Source organism: Chondrus crispus, genomic scaffold (genome assembly GCF_000350225.1).
Source record: "Chondrus crispus Stackhouse genomic scaffold, scaffold_39, whole genome shotgun sequence".
Classification (NCBI taxonomy): domain Eukaryota; phylum Rhodophyta; class Florideophyceae; order Gigartinales; family Gigartinaceae; genus Chondrus; species Chondrus crispus.
The window spans coordinates 15,002-23,591 of NW_005179291.1; positions in this window are offsets into that span (position 1 = coordinate 15,002).

An 8,590-nucleotide genomic window follows, 5' to 3' on the forward strand; every position below is an offset into this window, starting at 1 on the left:
CGCCACATGGCCGCGCAGCCGCGATCGTCCCGCGAATGATACCGGAACGCGCATGATGTACGCAAACGTGCCCTCGAAGCAGCACGGAGCTAGCTATGCTAACGATCGCGCAGTTGCGTCCGAATGTAAGCGACACGGCCGCGCAGCCGCGATCGGGAAGCAAACGAGACTAAAACGCAGACCACAAACATGGACGAGCCCTCGAGATAACATGGGGGCTGAATATGCCGGCGATCGTGCAGTTGCGGCCGAATGTACGCGGCACGGCCGCGCAGACGCGATCGTCCCGCAAATGCTACCTGAGTCACTCGAATACATATCAGCGGGGCGGGACGCCTCTCCAATCGCGTAGGACACCTTCGGGGGCCACTGACTCTGACTTATCCGTCGTTTTTGCGAACCGCGCACGCGAAGCAGAAGTTCGTCTCGCGACAACCAACATGAGTTACGTCCACACCCTTGGGGCATGAACAACGGGAAAAGAAGAGAAGACCAGAAGACTGTCGCGCGACGAACAAGGTATGAATAAGACTGCCGCTCAACGGGGCAGAGGCCAAGTGGCCATAGAAGAGACCAAGGCATGGCGCACCCCCGCCACCGCAAGCAAGAACCCGTCGCAAGGACCTCGGCGTACTGCGCCTGCGCACGACGCCATTAGAGGAACCACCCTCGCGTTAGTCACGAGAACCCGTCGATGCGCTTAGCTCGATCTTGAAACGGACCCCTACTGGAAGGAAACGATGGGGAAAGAAAAAGAACTTGGCTGGACTGTGCGCTGTCGTGACAAACGCAGCCGACATCCTCACGCACCGTCGGGGAAACAGTTACTTCAATGGGAGTTGAGGGCTCGGGAACGGTGTGAAGGTAGACGCGAAGGGCAAGCCGCCATGGGCTTCGCCCATCATCATGGAGGAGCTGAGGGGGAGTTTTTCCCAAAGCCTCATCGCGGCGTGGCACCGTGAACCACGCCCTCGATTTTAAAATAGATCTTAAGGGGGACCGGTGTGGTCCCGGCTAGGAACCTCCCCCTCACTATCGGAACTTGGAGAAATAGAGTGAGACAAGAGACGTGCGCAAAGACAAAGCTGAAAATTGGAGCCGTCGCGATCATTTCCAGAGTAGTTCGCCGCTCCTCTGCGGCAAGCCGACCAACTGGTCCCTTATACCGGCCTCCCAACGATTCCTAAAACCGCACTGATGCGCGGAGAGAATGTGTTCAAATGGACCCGCTGCCGTCACTGCCGGAAGGCGCCTAAGCCTCGCTGCACGTCCGCAGAGATTCTCAGGTAGCGCCCATTTAGACCAACGCGTCAGGCGCGTCAGTTACCCATCGCTTTCATCTGATCATTGCCGTTCCCCGTTCCAGAGCATGGGATTGACGAGTCCCATCCCCACAGAGAACATCCCCGGGTCACACAACCTCAGCATCTGCGCTTGTGCCCGGGGCCATCTCCGTCCCATCTTTTGCTCAATTCGATGAGGTGCGGCCATTTTTATCAAAGGGCAGGAGCGCGCTGTTCGGTGAGACTGCGTGGCAAGGTACTTGCGTGCGAGCGAATGAAAAAGGGGTCTGAACGTCAGAACGGAAACAAGGGCTGGGGCAACGCACGCGACGCACATCACGAAAAGTAGCCGTACGTTCTTCCACGCGAAAACATTAACGATGAACGCGAATACGAGGACTTGTGACGCGACCTACACGGAAGATAAGGAAAATAGTTAAGGAAAGCGACACGGTGATTGGATTTAGAAGATGGCGCCATTTGTTCTTCGCCGAAGTCCTAATGGCGGCAGAGACGCCTACCTGCGCCAAGATATCATTCGCGTTTCGCTCACGGAACTGCTGAGTTTGCGACACCCGAAAATAAGGCAGAAGCAAGCCGGTTCTGTCTACACAGTTGATGAGTGCCGGGCCCTTGTGATGACGGCAAAGGAGCGGGTCTTGTACGCCAACACGCTTGCTCAATTACCTTACATATGAGCCAAAGAAATCAAGAACGCACACAAGGCTTTTTTTGATGTGTGGAAAGGAAGAGGACTTGCGAGGCAAGCAACACATGTATGCGAGCGGAACAGTACGGCCTCCGTCGGTGCTATACGGGCATCGGCGCAACATCATGATTTGGCACCCGCACCACCCCGTTCTAATTTTTGGGATTAGTTGATGTGCGATTGCCAGCGCACCAATCAAAAATCTCGCTGAGGTTTTAGCCAAAAATTTGCAGTTGGAATTTTGCCAATTTATTCGAAGATTTGATCAAGGGCCCAAGGCTGGCTCTGGCGCACACGCGTACAGTACGCATCAAGGACGCGCTTCACAAGCGTCGTAGACGTCGCACGTGACCAAGGACGGACGGATGACGTGGAGGACGGTGGCGCTCGGCGGTACGTTCCCCGCAATGGTGCTCACACGGTCACTGCGCGATGCAGGGTTGCGATACGAAGCATCGACACCGAAGGGCTCGATGCGTCGGACGGCGACTACGCGGGGGCGGGCTGAGGGGCAATAAGCGTCGCGGCCCTAGTCGAGCGGAGGCGGTCTGCCAGCGGGACGTGAACACGGAGGAGGGGCACCCTGTGCTCGCGGTACAGTGACCGCAACAGAGAGGGGACGAGCCGGAAGGAGGATCAAACCGCGTAGTTATGGTTGTCGTGCAACAGATACTGCGCCAAACTCTGTCTCGGCAACCGCAGGAGGATAAGCTAGAGGTTTGCGTCAGACGCGTCTTGTAACGTCTGCACAAAGAGCGGGCAAAACGCCAGGCCCTTTCCAACTGTCGAAACACATCCTCCGCATGACGAGGATGACACATCCCAGATACTACGGTCGCGAAAGCATAGCGTCGTGTGCAAGCATTGGCATCGTTCACGCCAAATATGTTTTGACGCGCAACCCTCCGGACACCACTTCCGCGCTTCACGAATCGTTGTGACGTCCTCAAACGCCAGACCACGCCTCACGGATGTTCTATTTTCTACCGATGGCCCCTCCTCCGCCGTGCTCGATACGTTTGGAGCATTAAGCCTCTTTGCAGGTAACTCTCCAGTAACCACGGCACTACCATCTGAGGAGCAGTCCTCCTCAGGAGACTACGCTCCGTACCGACGAGATCACGGGTATTTCACTGCTGACAAGGACAACACGCATGGATCGAATTTCCGGGATGTAGTATAACCCCCCCCCTGGGGCTTTATTTTAGATTAGCTCAACTCAGAATCGGATCGGTTACTGTAGAGCTCGATGCTCTACAGTACCACCACGTGTAACCCCGAGTACAGCGGGCGCACGTGTACACGTGTACGCGCGGGACCGAAGAGCGCACACACACACGTGTACTGTCAGCCCCGATGGCTGACAGTAGTACAGTGTCGACCGACCGCTACAGTACGTCGCTACAGTACATCGGTACTGTACTATTATGATAGGTTATTATGTACATTAAATATGGAGCGGACCGGCGGCGGTGGAGGAGGACAAGCACGGACTTGTCACCCACCGACCGCCAAGGTCTGACTTCCCGCTTATTCTAAGGTAGCGTTCGCTAACTACCTTAGAGCGGCACCGAGCGCGGGTTGAGGACGCGCGCGGTACGCCTACGAGCCGGCTCCGCCTCCGCCCGTCGGTACTGGATCGTCACCCAGTACCTCGCCGGGGCGTCGAGGCGTCGAACCGCTCGCGCGTACCGGCGTCCTCCCCGTTCCCGCTCTACCACGCTACCCGGGCCCGCTGCCCGGTGCCGTTAGGTGGTGCCCGGCTTCACCTCCGTCTTCCCGATCGGACGGGGTCTCGGTCGAACTGTGCATACACCCCTATCGCTGGGGGTGTTTATGCTACACGGGAGATGAGAAGGGATGCCAAGCCCCTTTTTACGGTGACCATCTACACGCACGACTACTTACCGACAGGCGACTATGACCAAGTCTTGGAATCACGGGTTAGCCCTACCAGGGGCTCCCTCCGGACCCGCACCATAGGGATCCGGGGGACAGTAGCTGGGGTGATGAGGGACCTCGTTCACCTCGGCGTAGCTCGGGATATGCGCGTACGGGTCGCGGATTGGCTCCCGCCGCACGGGAGTGGGGTTCGGAGGGAGAGCACCACCCTCGCGAGAGGACGTCGCCCGACCGCTGCGGAGCGCGTCACGCTCCCTGCGGTACCGATCGCGGTCAACGCATGCACGCTCGTACGCGTCCAAACGCTGGAGACAGTCTTCTCGGGATCGCTGCAGTTCCTCCGTGATGCGCCGCAACTCAGACGATAGACGATCGCATTCGCCACCGCGGCGGTGTGCGTCCTCCGTCCGCGCCAAGAGCCAGGTCGACAACGTCGTCAGTAGCTCGCCGACTGACCAGGCGCGGTCCCGTAATTTACCAAGGGCTCGAGAGAGCTCGGGTATGACCGTGACTTTGCGAAGGGGAACTTGAAGAAAGCGCACTTCGGCCTCCCGAATTGGCTGGGACACTGTTAGTACGAGGGGTGGAACCGGGGGCACGGCAGGGACCGGATCCGTCATACAAACAGGAGCGGATGGCGCGGCAGCGCGGAAAGGGTTACACCCTACGAAATCCGTGGTCGGATTTACCGCGTCCAAATCGCGGTATCTCTTCCGCCGCGCCTCGCGAGCGTTGGACCCCACGCCCCCGAGCACCTCCGCACGAGGAGGGTTGGACGGACCCGATTCGGAACGCGAGACGAACGCGTCGCTCCGGAGGTCGTATGGCAAGAACGCCGCCCGTTCACCAAATGTGAAGTCGGTCCACAGGCGTCGAGCTGCCTCGCCGACGCGAACCACTCGTTGTAGGAGGTCAAGCGCGGAGCCAAATGTCCAGAGGAAGTGAGAAGAGTTCCACTCGAGAGGGTGTAACGCTACGCTCGGAAGCCCCACTGCAACCCTCTCCCGATACGCGAGAGTGGCCGGGGGCTAGATAAACACCCGTCTGTTGACGCTGACCTCACTCATTATGGCGCTCGTGAGAGACCAGGCCCATTCGCGTTCAAAATTATACGCGAGGAGGGCATAGGCAGGATGCCGACGGTCGACACACGCGTACCCGAAGTGTTTCAATACGTAAGGGAGCAGCGCGTGGATACCCAAGGACGGAAAGGACCCACGGACCGCGTCGGGCAGAGAAGGGAAGTCGAAGGGGGTGAGGCCCCCTTCGAAAGAAGCCGACCGGAAAACGCGACCGTCGACTTCATCTGCTCTCTTGTATGCCGCCCAGTCGTGATGCGCCACTGCGATGCCGTGGAGACTCATCAGCGAACTCGCAGACTTTTGTAAAGATAGGTGGGACTTGGAGTACGCGTAAGGGCGAGGGCACACGTACAACGGCGCGACCCCTGACAGTACGAACTGCCGTGGTTCGCGACGGGGGCCACAGAACATGGCGGACGCCATGCGGTCTATATGTTTGGCCTCCGCCGCGCTATACGCGAACGTGCGATCACATGGGATCTCATCCGGCACTTGATACGCCGTGCTCTCACTCTCAGCCATAAGCCTTCCTAGGGCCGATGTCGACTCATCCACGAGACCAGCTTCATGAATCTTACGGATACGCACGAGATCCGGGCGGAGACAAGCACGCGTCAACAATTCGGAGACAGTGACCCGGACCCGCGCATAACGGCGCCAAGGATAGCGTAGCCGGCTGAGGGGGAGCGGCGCGGAATCCTCCCAGTGCACACCCAACCACTGGGTGGTGGAAGGCGCGTCGGCGGCATCCCCAGCCGCGATATGGCCGTAGTCCCCGATCGGCGACCCCGGGGAAACGGCAACTCCCGCAAGCCCCGTATGACCCCTTCTCCGGCTGGTAGAACGCGCCCACGGAGGCGGGAGCCATCGGGGCATCTTCTATACGCGGCGGAGGACCGCTCCCCCCGCGCGCAACGGAGGTCGGGCCGGCAGGTAGAACGACAGGCACAGTAGAGGCGCGTGAGCGGGTCTTCTGAAACGGGAAGCGGAGGCTCCCCAGCTCGCTCCCCGAGGCACTCGAGGTCCTCGTTGCGCGCGGCCCGGCGTTGTTGGCCGGCAGCACCGACAGCGGGATAAGAGGCGTGCCAGACGGCCGCAACGACGGACCCGGACTGTCGAGGCCGTCGAGCATCTGGAACGAGGGAAGGGCGCGATGAGGCACGGGAGAGGGGCGGGTCAAAAGGAAACCGAAGGAGAACGCGTCAAGAGTGGTAAGCGCAAGGGGCGCTGTAGGAAAGGCACGCGGTCAGCTAGGGCAGGGACTGCGGCGCGCGGTCGGACAACACACCAGCCGCCGTTGTGGATATAGAAGAACCAAAAAATTCGAGGGCAAATTTGTACCCCACCGGCACGCGTGCGCATATGGCGGGTGCGCATAAGCTGCCAGGTGAACGCGTCATCACGGGCGCTGTAAAGGGCGTCGCGATTGGGGTCGCCCGGGGCACTGTAAGAGCCGGAGGAGACGCGCCATGCTCCACAAGGCCACCTCCGCTCGCCCGTCGCAAGGGTACCAGGCCTAAGAAGGGGGAGACCTCGAGCTAGCGACCGTTAGCCACCGCCCCGCTGCGGCTCTCACGACCACCGCTCCTCCCCTTCGCGTTGGTCACGCGTACCACCCCAGCCCCACCTCGCTTATTCTGTAAGAGTGGCCGCGCAACCTCACCCCGGCGCTACCAACAGCAAGGGCAGGGCTCTACTCCCTCACCGACTGACACAGAAAACCTGTATCCTCACAGTCTCACTCAGGTCGGGCATAATCCCCGAAACAAACGTTTGGAAGCTCCATCCGACCGGCTGCTTCCCGTTCCCTCGCCTCACTTCTTACCCCACACGTCGCTGTACCCACCGCGCCATGAAGATGGACCTGAGGACGCAGGGGAGCGGGGAGAAGCTCCTTGCCGTGGAGAGCCCGAATGTTCGCCGTGTGGGTGTCCCGGACACGGCCGGAAGTGGGAGCTGTCAGTAAGAGGGATCGGCAGAGGTGGGTGAAGGTCGCTCGTAACGTCGTGATTGACGATTCTGGCGAGCGTGAAAGAGCGAAGACCGGAGATGCTGGACCGCACGTAACGCGGCCGGCGTTTGCACCGAAGTGCGCGTGGGAGCTAAACCGCAGAGAACAGAGATCCTCCCTGATGTGAGGAGGAGATTGGCGAAGGGGAAAGAACACCGATTGGTCCCGTCAATCCGAGAAACGCCCTTGCGGCAATGAGGTTCGGATGGACGGCGCGTGGACGAATTCTGCAGGAGGGGGAAAAGGAAGGTTCACAGTACGGAATGGACGAGCCAGAGTTGGGGGACACAAACGAGAGGTTTCACGCCTCGGTCGAAACGCACAATTGGGATGGAGTGAACGCGCTCGCGGCGTCATGTTTAAGTGCCTTACGCGAGGCGGTGGTATGGTTGGCAAAGGCGGGATTGCGAGAGTGGGAGAGCACGCGTGGTGGGTACGCATGAGAACTCGAATTGCCGTCGTGGACTATAACCCCCCCGCGCGCTACCAAAAGAGTGAACGCGGACGTTCACCCTTGAGGGGGGGCTCTGTAGCATAATCGCGAGGACGTTATTTGAACGCGCGGGCTGACTACTGTACTCCCAGAAAATGCATTACAGCGCGCACACCCGCGCCTGTAAGTACGCGCTTGCTGCTCGCTGTGCACGTGTACAGCGTGACGATCCGAAGTAAGGGGCGCGAGCTTACCGTGTAAGGCGCTACCTAGATACTGTAGTATATGTTATGATAGATTATTTACTTGTATATTAAATGACAGGGCGACCGGCGGCGGAGGGAGGACAAGGACAAGCACGGGCTTGGTACCAGATCCTCCACCGCAGGTCTAACCCCGTCCGCTTATTCTAAACGCGTTCTCTTAACGCGAGCGCGTTAACTAGAGACTAACCCGCGTAGCGGTCGCCAACGTACGCGCGCGAGCTGGATCCGCCTCCGCCCGTCGGTGCTAGAACGCTAACTAGCGTCGCCCCGGGACGTCGAGCGCGTCGAACCGCTCTACCGCGTACTGTGTTCCCGTCCGCTCCCCACTGCTCTACCACGCTACCACCGCCCGCGTTCTTTTCTGGTGTGTGTGTTTTTGTCCTCTCTCGCGTACACAGGTCTTCGAAGAACCACAGCTAAACCCCCAACGCGACTGGGGGTTTATGCTACACTCGTGGCGTTACCTTTCCGTCCTTGCATCAAAAAAAATTAACTGACCAACTCCGTTCGGTACTAATATCTGTTAAATCAGTCTCCTGGCACCACTTTCCATCATTGAGCACAAAAAATAAATGAACATCTCCCCTCGCAGTCAATTTCCCTCTGACAAGACTAAAAGTTGCCAAAGCACAAGTTTCTATGATTCACATATGTCGTAAGATCGGGAGGCGGGCAATCAAAGTACTTCGAGATTTGGTTGGGGTAAAGGCATTTTCGAAAGTTAGGTAACAGAATGGACACGAGGTATATCATGCCCACGGGGTGTTCGCCAACCCTCATTTTCCGTTTGAAATCGATTGCGGAAAATTGTAGCTTCACTTCTTTAAAAAATCTATTCCACACTATTTAGTGTGGAATAGATTTTTAAACAAGGCAATGTCGTCAGTGCGGATTAGATATTCAG